Here is an 11,155-nt window from a genome sequence, read left to right as displayed (position 1 = left end):
GGCAGAAAAAGAAGCAAAAAAAAAGCAAGGCACAGAGCTCCCAACCAAGGAACCTGTTGCTAAAATTCACCTCTGGGAACAGCTGATTGGGGGTATTCCAGGAGGCGGATCTACCTGCCAATCAGCTTTTTTCTTATTTCCTCCCCAAAAACTAAGGTGCGTCTTATACTCCGGTGCATCTTATACTCTGAAAAATATGGTAGTTTTCTTGGTAGAATACTTTGAATTGTCATTTCCTCCTGAAGTTTAACCCAACCCTTTACCTATAATCTACCCATCATGGGTGACTCTTCGATGCACGCATATTTGTTGCTACTATTTGCTCATTTATAATAATATGAATGATGCACACTGATAATTCTCATCCATTTTTTTTTTAATTTGATTTATATGCTGCCCTTCTCCGAAGACTCAGGGCGGCTTACAATGTGCTCAGCAATAGCCTTCATCCTTTTGTATATTTATACAAAGTCAGCTTATTGCTCCCACAACTGGGTCCTCAATTTACCTACCTTAGAAAGGATGGAAGGCTGAGTCAACCTTGAGCCTTGGCGAGATTCGAACCCTGCAGTAATTGCAGGCAGCTGGTCTTAATAACCAGCTTAATAACAGGGTGCCTTAAACCCCTGTACTACCAAGGCTCTTATTAGAGCCTTGTCTAGAAGTGTCTAGACTTGTCTAGACATTGTCTAGAAGTGTGGCTAAACCAGGTGTCATAAGAATGCCCACAGAATTATTTCATATCAGTAACCTGGGATCAACAACCAAACATATCCTATTTGATTCTCCTTTCCTTTTTTGTTAATTGTTTAGCTGGTAGTGTCACTTTAAAACTTGGGAGGTAGTTTTGCTCCTACTCTGTAAGGCAACTTTCTTTGCATGGAATTCAGGCATACATGGAAAGGTAATAAAAGTTAAAGGTGACACTGTGGATTTTGCTAGTCGTTGCCAAGTATAGGAGGTGGTGCTCATCTCCATTTCAAGGCCATTGAGTCAGTTCTCTCCAAAGACGATAATTAATTAATACCCAATCAATACAGTTAACTAAAGAATATTGGAGAGTAACGGTACACCGAGCAAATCAAATCACTTGGTTTTCGATGCTCACAGTCAGTACAATAAAGGCTAACACAGAGATCTTAGGTAGTTAACAGGTTATAGGGGCATTTATTTTCAATTCAATGAGAAAAAGATGAAGAGGCAGTTACTATACATTCCTAGGGCTAAAATGATCAATACACCAGACTGGCGGCAAGAAAATTAGGAAGACAAATCAGTGGGGGTTCTAAAATTTTTCTGTGGGTGTGGCTTATTTTGTGGGCGTGGTTTGATGGTCATGTGACAATTCTTTAGGATTTAGCAGAGGTACTGGTCTACCAGGCTTTTAACTGTTTGCAGAGCTGTACTGTTCTACCCATTTGTTCTTGGAGCGTTCCAGTCTACCCATTTGTTTTTCGAGCGCACTGGTCTACCACCACACTGCCTTTTAACACTGATCAGCTGTAGGGCGGCCCTTTGAAGCCCCACGGCAAGAGTTTAAATAGTTTTTTTTCTTTCTAGCTGATCAGCTGGGACTCGGGAGGCAGCAAATAGATTAGGGGCGGGGCCAAATAAAAGGTAAGAATAACATGGGGGGGGGAAGGAGGGCCCAGATCCCGAACAAAGAGAACTGGCTCAGTGACATCATATCGTTACTGCTACCAGCTTGGCCGAACTGGGCCGAACCGGGAGGAACCCACCCCTGAGACAAATAGGTTAAAGAGATTTAAAAGAGAAGAGGAAAAGATTTTGCAGAATCAGAGAAGAAAACCCAGAAAAGAGATAAAGTATTTCTGGATTATAGGTGGTCCTCAATTTACAACCATTCATTTAGTAAGTGTTCAGAATTACCACCAAAAAAAGGGACTTACAACCGGTTCTTGCACTCACAAGCATCGTAGTATCCCCATGGTCACATGATCAAAATTCAGGCTCATGCATTTACAACAATTGCAGCATGCTGGGGTCATGTGATCACCTTCCTAACTAGCTTCCAACAAGCAAAGCCAATGGGAAAGCTGCTTATTGCTTATCAATCACACGATTCACTTATAACTGCAGTGATTTGTTTCAGATCCATGGCAAAAAATTGCAAAATTGTCACAACTCGCTTAGCAATAGAAATTTTGGTCCCAACTTTGGATGTTAGTTGAAGAGTGCCTGAATTTAGGGCAGGGGTCCCCAAACTTGGCAGCTTTAAGACTTGTGGACTTCAACTCCCAGAATTCTTCAGCCAGAGAATTCTGGGAGTTGAAGTCCACAAGTCTTAAAGCTGCCAAGTTTGAAGACCTCTGATTTAGGACATGATGGAAGCAGTTTAACTTATTTTGGATAATGAAAGTTGAATTGTTTTAAATTTAAAAAGACAAAGACACCAAGAGGAAAGAATGTTGGCTCTTTATTTTATTACATGGCTTGTCACACAATCAGTCAGATGTTTAGACTGGATTTGGCATTTTTATCCACCTATCGAGTCCCTCCCAAGGATTTCAGATTGCTGTTAATATTACTATTAATTACATTTATATGCCTCTGGGCAGTCAGGATTGGCCAGGAACTCATTCTTCTCTGGCTGGCTGCTTGATTGAGGGCTATTTTTACACTTTCCTTGGAGAATTTAGCAAATAAAGTGCTAAATGTACTAGCTGGCAGAACCTTATCAACGATTATTCTAAATGAAACTTCTCCAAAGTGGTGAGACTTGCCAAGAACAGCAAGATACGACAAACCTTGAATTTGGAATGATAGATTGTTCCAATGTCTTAAAATTTATTCATTTCCCCTCTAAGGTGAGGTGAGGAAGAAAAGTGTAGCAGTTATATGATCTCCTACACACATATATTGTAACTTCTCCTTGATTTTTGCCTTCAATAGGGAGCAGAAAATCTAATTTGGCTAAAATGCATCAATTAGCCATGATTAGAGAAAAGACAATAATTTTCTGTATTTACTGGTGACTGGGGCCTTTGAACTCTGGTGCTGGAGAAGACTCCTGAGAGTCCCTTGGACTGCAAGGCGATCAAACTGGTCAGTCCTAGAGGAGATCTGACTGCTCTTTAGAAGGCCAGATCCTGAAGAGGAAACTCAAATACTTTGACCACCTAATGAGAAGGAAGGACTCCCTGGAGAAGAGCCTAATGCTGGGAAAGATGGAGGGCAAAAGAAGAAGGGGACGACAGAGAACAAAGTGGTTGGATGGAGTCACTGAAGCAGTCGGCATGAGCTTAAATGGACTCCAGAGGATGGTAGAGGACAGGAAGGCCTGGAGGAACGTTGTCGCGATGGGTCGGACACGACTTCGCAACTAACAACAACAGCAGCAGTAGCACTGGTGACTGGAAGCCTCTTATGGATATTGTGTGTAAAAATGGAAAAACTTGTGATTTTTTGACAATTTTAGACATGATAGATAATAGAAAGAACAGATGCATATGAAACTTTAGAAAGGAAGGTTAAAATGTTATTGCTACATATAACTGCCATGAAGAATAACAGAAGCCATCTCTTTAAACCTTTTTTTTTTTTTTGGCTTTCTTTTGTATTTTTCTTCAACTTTTCTTCAACTTTTTGCTTTTTCTTTGATCTTTACTTTATATTACTTTGTGCTAGTTTTTGTCTTCTTGTTTAACAGATTTAATAAAAACTATATTTAGAAAAGGGAGGTGAAGATCTATATGGATTTTATTTAGTGAACACTTCTGTAGCTCTTACTCTTAAGCAAAGTTTACAGTTTTGCAAATGCTGGAAGCATTGATAGGATTCAACAGGGGGGCTTTATAGAAGCTTTGGAGATTTAAATACTGGGTTCTAGGAATTTAAATATTAGAAAGGGAGGGGGCTTCTCCTGTCCCTGAGGGAGAGGAAACTTCCTTTTCGCCATAGATAGTTGGATCTGCAGAGGTTAAGGTCAAAATTGGCAAGATTTCAGAGAGAAATAATGAGGCTCCATCTGTCCTCTTGACAATTTTGTGAGCCCTGCCCACAAATTCCATGGCTGTAGACTTTCTATACAGGTTAGTACTCAAGTTATGATAGGTCACTTAATGACCAAAGTTATGGTGGACCTAAAATACAGTAATTATGACCTGGCTCCAGGGGTGAAATCCAAACTTTTTTACTACTGGTTCTATGGGCATGGCTTGGTGGGTGTGACTTGGTGGGCGTGGCAGGGGAAGGATACTGCAAAATCCCCATTCCCTTCCCACTCCAGGGGAAGGATATTGCAAAATCCCCATCCCTCCCCACTCCTGGGGCCAGCCAGAGGTGGTATTTGCTGGTTCTCCGAACTGCTCAAAATTTCCACTACCGGTTCTCCAGAACCTGTCAGAACCTGCTAGATTTCACCCCTGCCTGGATCCCATGTTCTGATGCCCCCAACCCCATGGCCACACAATTGCATTTTTGGCTAACCTGTATTTACAACCATCCTGCAATCATATGACTGCAACTTACAATGTTTTTTGGGTTTTTCTTGCTAAAAACTAGCTCTCGGCTTGTCGTTCGTTCAGAACTGCGATAGGAAATAATCACCAGTAACGCACAGAGAATCAGGGTTTACTTTGGCAATGATAAGCTTGCAGTCAAAAGTAAAGTACAAGTCGGTGTTTTGGTTCAAAGTCAGCACTGGGTGTAATCACACCACAGTGCTATTTAACAAAAACTCAGCCCCTTAAACATACATCCGGTGATTATCAATCAAGCACCCCCCACTCCCTTAACAGTAACAGCTGCGAGCACCAGAGCAGCGAGGACAGCAGAATCGGAGAGGCCCAGCAACGTCATCAATCATCGCCCTGAATGCTGCTATCCAGGAACTATTTGTGTGTTCGCTGCGGCTGCTTATCTCCACTCCTTTTCCTCCCACACCCTCCATTGATGGCGAGCTCCGGTAGGACTCGACACTAGCCTTCTCTTCCAGTTTCCAGCCAAAAAGCACCCATTGGGGGCAATGGATTTGCTTATCAATCGTGGTGTTTGCTTTATGACTGCCACATTCACCTACTGACCACTGCACAAAAGTTGTAAAAAAGGCAGAATCATGGAATGACCCGCTTAATAACCAACATGACTTATGACCATAATTCCAGACTCAATTATAGTCATAAATTGAGGATTACCTGTACCAAAATATATTTGAGTTTCTTAGCATGGTCATCAGTGGTGGGATTCAAATTTTTTTACTACTGGTTCTGTGGGTGTGGCTTGGTGGGCATAGCATGGCTTGGTGGGCATGGTTTGGTGGGCGTGGCAGGGGGAGGATGCTGTAAAATCTCCATTCCCATCACACTCCAGGAGAAGGATACTGTAAAATCTCCATTCCCTCCCCATTCCAGGGGAAGGTTACTGCAAAATCCCCATTTCCTCCCGATCAGCTGGGACTCAGGAGGCAGGGAATAGATGGGGGCAGGGCCAGTCAGAGGTGATATTTACCAGTTCTCCGAACTACTCAAAATTTCCGCTACTGGTTCTTCAGAACTGGTCAGAACGTGCTGAAACCCACCTCTGATTTGGATTTGCTTTAGGCAAGGACTCCTCAATGCTAACCTTCTGATGGTCATCCTATATTCCATGCCAAAACATCGATCAGCCTGGCTTATAAGCAAGGTGGCTATAACCAAGAAGTAAGAGGTGGAAGATCATTAAAGAGAGATCCATCCTAGAACTAAGGAGAAATTTCACGACAGATCAAGTCATCAGTGAAATGGCTTGCCTCCAGAAGATATGGCTACTCCATCACTGGAGGTCTTCAAGAAGAGACTCGACAGCCATTTATAGGATCTTCTGAAATGGGCAAGGAGTTGGACTAGAACACCTTCAAGGTCCCTTCTATGTTCTATGCTCTAAGAAGGCTCACCAGTTTCAGACTTTCTGGATCATGAAGCTAGTTCCGTTAAACATAAAGCAGAGCTCAGTGGTGAAATGTAAAATTTGTTACTACCGGTTCTGTGGGCGTGGCTTGGTGGGGGGTAATGTGACTGGGTGGGCGGGGCCAACTTTTTTTTTTTTACTTTTAAAAGCAGTTTTTCTACAACCTCTTCGGTTTTAAGAGCCTCTGACTATCCCAGCTGAGTTGCCTGATCGTCAGAGGCTTTTTTTTCTTTTAAAAGCATTTCAGCTGAAGAGGTTGTAAAAAAAATGCTTTTAAAAGCCTCTGATGATCAGGCAATTCAGCTGGGATCGTCAGAGGCTTTTAAAAGCATTTTTTTCTAGAGGTTGTAGAAAAAATGCTTTTAAAAGCCTCTGACAATCCCAGCTGAGCCGCGCGATCATCAGAGGCTTTTTTTTTTTTACTTTTAAAAGCATTTTTTTTTGGCTGAAGAGGCTGTAGAAAAAATGCTTTTAAAAGTAAAAAAAAAAAAGCCTCTGATGATCGCGCGGCTCAGCTGGGCATGGGGGGAGGCAGGGATTTTTGCTACCGGTTCTCCAAACCACCTGCCTCCATCGCTACCGGATCGGGCGATCCAGTCCAAACTGGGAGCATTTCACCCCTGGCAGAGCTACATAAGCAAAGAGAGACAGAAAGAGAATCAACAACAACAACAAAAAAAGTCTACACTGATCTTCAAAGGTGAACCTCAGATAAGCTTGCCATCTCAAGGCAGAGCAATGTGCCTCCATGAAGCTCAAAATAATAATAATAATAATAATAATAATAATAATAATAATAATAATAATGACAGTCGACCACCTGATCAGTGGGTGGAGCAAAATTTCACAAACTGACTACCTACAACGCCATGACCGCGTTGCTAAGATCATTCACTGGAAATTGTGCCAGAAGTTTGGATCTGAGTACAGCAAAAACCACTGGGAACATCAGGTTGAGAAAGTTTTAGATAATGAGAAACTCAAGATCTTGTGGGACTTTAAGATTCAGACTGACAGGCACTTGGTCCACAACACACCTGACATAACAATAGTTGAAAAGAAAAAAGTATGGTTCATTGACATTGCAATACCTGGTGATGCATGGATTGAAGATAAGCAGCAAGAAAAAATCACAAAGTACCGGGACTTGCAAATTGAAGTTGAGTGACTGTGGAAAAAGAAATCGTGTGTTGTCCCAATTGTAATTGGAGCCCTTGGAGCAATATCCAAAGGGCTACCCCGCTATTTAGAAATTCTAAATTTGCCGGACTTGAACATTTTGACTCTACAAAAAACCACCTTACTCAGAACAGCTTACATCCTCCGACGATACCTTAACAGTTCCTAGGTCCTTGGTTAGGACTCAAGCTGCTGCGTTTTTAACCAGCCTCAAAGGCTATGAATCTCACTAAAAATTAACCAATAATAATAATAATCTCACAACTACAATCTGTACAAATCTAGCTAACAGCCCTAAATGGAAAGCCCAGCATTCCGTTTTAGTAGCTTCAGAGTAATGGGAAGAAGCATTGTCACCAGCAGATAGGAAAGCTGGCTTAGTCCTGTATGAAAAACATTTTTTTTCCTGATTCTCAGTTTTCCTGAAAAACGTCTGCTATGTGTTATCTTTCCATTATAACATTCAATTGCCTTTTCCATCCAATCTTATATTAGCACTAAAAAGAGCTATGCTGGATCCCAACAAAGGTTTATGGTCCGCCACAGTGTTCCAACATGGCTGAATAGCGCCTTTTGTGATGCTCGGAAGCAAAACATTTAGGAATGGAAAACATAATTGTGGACACCCAACTTTTTTTCTAACAAAGCATATTTTTCATGTCTCTCCTAAAGTATGTATGTTTCCTCCACGCACAAAGTTTTCCTTTCTTATGAAGCTTCACCAGCAGGTGTTGTTAACGGCAATGCAAACAATAACAGTCAACAGGTTGTGGCTAACTGTAAAGTAGGTATTTTTCCAAAGGGACATTACAATGGGAGAAGAAAGAGGAATTATTGTCCTGTCGCTTTTCTTTCGCACTTGAAAAATTGTGAAATGGAAAGGCTTGTTAAATGAAATATAGGCAGTCCTCGACATTGGATTACAATTAGGAGCACTATTTCTGTGGTTAATCAAGATGGTTATTAACCATCTTAATTAGCCACAGTTGTTTAGAATAGAATAGAATAGAATAGAATAGAATAGAATAGAATAGAATAGAATAGAATAGAATAGAATAGAATAGAATAGAATAGAATAGAATAGAATTTTTTATTGGCCAAGTGGGATTGGACACACCAGGAATTTGTCTTGGTGCATACGCTCTCAGTGTACATATAAGAAAAGATACATTCATCAAGAATCATAAGGTACAACGCTTACCATATTTTTTGGAGTATAAGATGCACCTTTTCCCCCCTAAAAGGGGGTGAAAAATTAGGTGCGTCTTTTACACTGAATGTAGCCCCACCCCACCCTTTGGCTTGTGCCTTGCAGCAGTTACCTCCTTGCAAGCAAACAGCAAGGAAAAACAGCTTCAGCACAACCTAATTAGCACAACTTGATTAGATTGGCCTCCTGACTCTAAGCTGATTTGCTCTCAGCTGTTTTGGGCAGGGCTCTGCTGCTTGCTGCAAAGAGGTAAATTGCTGGAGCAGATTTTTTTTCCTTGTGCTAATCAAGCTATGCTGAAAATGAAAATGAAAGTAAAGCAGGCTGTTTGCTGTTTGCTGCAACGAGGTAAAATTGCTCAGAGGCAGAGACAGAGGGAGATTTCTTTTTCTTCTTTTCCTCACCAAAAACGTTAGGTGCATCTTATACTCCGGTGCGTCTTATACTCCGAAAAATACAGTAATGATAGTCATGGGGTACAAATAAGCAATCAAATCATATTAGGAAGCGGTCGATATAAATCGTAAGGATACAAGCAACAAAGTTACAGTCACACAGTCATTGGTCGAAGGAGATGGGTGGTGGGAACGATGAGAAGATTAATAGTAGTGCAGACTTAGTAAATAGTTTGACAGTGTTGAGGGAATTATTTGTTTAGCAGAGTGATGGCGTTCAGGGAAAAAACTGTTCTTGTGTCTAGTTGTTTTGGTGTGCAGTGCTCTATAGCGTCGTTTTGAGGGTAGGAGTTGAAACAGTTTATGTCCAGGATGCGAGGGGGTCTGTAAATAAGCAAATCACTGCCGTTGTTAAGTGAATCACACAATTGTTAAAGAAATCTGGCTTCACCCATTTGTTTATCAGAAGCCAGCTGGGAAGTATACAAATGGCGATCGCCTGACCCTGTGTTCTGGCCCGTCAGCGGCCTGTGCAGCTAGTAGCTGATTCCGACAGCGAGGAGGCTGGTGTGGTGCTGCGCCAGCAGCCTGTGCAGCTGGCACTCAAGTTGGACAATGAGGAGGCTGGAGAAGATGTGGTGCCAGAGGCAGGGATTCAGCCAGGGCCGTCAGAACTTCCAGAAGCTTCCATGAGTGAAGAGAAAGAAGAGGAGGAGCCTCTTCTCGATGCACAGGCACGCATAGCTGCCAAAAGGCAGGAATGGTTCCTCAGGAGGAGGTCTCCTTGAAAGTAAGGCTTGGGGCTAATTGGCCACTCCCTTAGCCTATTTAAGGAGGAACGCCGACTGAAGCAATTTGCAAGGAACAACTTCGTTCACATATCTTCGTGTCTTGTCTTGCTTATCTTATCAGCTTCCTGCAAATTCCTTCCGGGCATTCTGCCAACCATAGTAAGCTTTCAGTTATTATTCTTTGAATTCTTGGCGGCTGTTAATGCAATTAATTAATAGCCATTGTTGTAAAAGACTGGTTTATTTAGTAAACTAAGGTTTAAACAGACTTTGTGTATGCTGCGTTCTTTGGGGCCCGTAGCTGGGGCAGAATAGGTAATAAGGAAATAAGGTAATAAGGTAATAACTTATTTCAGGGTTCAAAAAAATATAAGACAGGGTCTTATTTTCGGGGAAACACGGTAGTCATTCCAGAGATGCAGACTTCAGATGATGGTCATTCTTGCTGGCTGCAAAATTCTGCAAGATAAAGTTCACATTCCTGGAAGAGCTCAAGTTGATGTAGTCTAGTGCAGAAGATCTCTTAATGATGTTCACAAGCTCTACTCTCAACTCATACCTATTATTTTGAGCAAATTCTTTTTTATGCACGCCCTGAGGTGTTGTTGCTGTTTGGGGATTAACCAGATTGGCTGAACCATGTTGAGTTGTTTAGTTTACAGTACAATATATTTTGCAACTCTAGAAAATAGGTTAATTCAGTAATCGGATAAACTAGGATGTGAGAACATGAGGTGCTGTTTGTCTTCCCTTGAAGACAGCATGGAAACTGCAGCTGCTACCGAATGCAGCTGTCAGGTTTCTATATTGAACAAGAAGAGGGAAGCATCGTCTGGCTGAACATAGAATGACATATTTTCAGAGGTTAAAGCAAAGCAAACAAAAGAAAGGTGTTAATGCCTTTTAACACCTGATACCTAAAGAGCCTGGTGGCGCAGCAGACTAATAGCCTGTTATTAACATTCAGCTGCCTGCAATTACTGCAAGTTCGAATCTCCCCAGGCTCAAGGTTGACTCAACCTTCCATCCTTTCTAAGGTAGGTAAATTGAGGACCCAGTTTGTGGGGGCAATAAGCTGACTTTGTATAAATATACAAAAGTATGAAGACTATTGCTTAACGCATTCTTCGGAGAAAGGCGGCATATGAATCAAATTAAAAAAAAACTGGTCAATAATAAGGGCAAAGATGAAAGCAAGAGGCGAGAAGTAGAATGAGAAGAATGGAAGGGAACCAAGGGAACAACTTTCTATGCCAAGGAACACCAGCAGTCTACCTCTAAGAGAATTCATCTATGCCAAAATACGGCTTCTCTAATGTTGTTGTACGTTTTCCTCCTGTATCTGTTGCAGACTTCTGAGGAAGCCACCCTTTATCCAAATTACCTAGCAAGTAAATGTTTTGCATTTAACTTAAATTTAAATTACATTTAAATTAAATTAAATTTAAATTACATTTAACTCCTGCAAGTCCCTTGGACTGCAAGGCGATCCAACCGGTCAGTCCTAGAGGAGATCAACCTTGACTGCTCTTTAGAAGGCCAGATCCTGAAGATGAAACTCAAATACTTTGACCACCTAATGAGAAGGAAGGATTCCCTGGAGAAGAGCCGAATGCTGGGAAAGATTGAGGGCAAAAGAAGAAGGGGACGGCAGAGAACGAGGTGGCTGGATG

The sequence above is a fragment of the Pantherophis guttatus genome, chromosome 10, assembly GCF_059756535.1.
Source record: "Pantherophis guttatus breed Tessera chromosome 10, ASM5975653v1, whole genome shotgun sequence".
In the NCBI taxonomy this organism is placed as follows: Eukaryota; Metazoa; Chordata; class Lepidosauria; order Squamata; family Colubridae; genus Pantherophis; species Pantherophis guttatus.
This window is presented reverse-complemented; position numbering follows the sequence as displayed.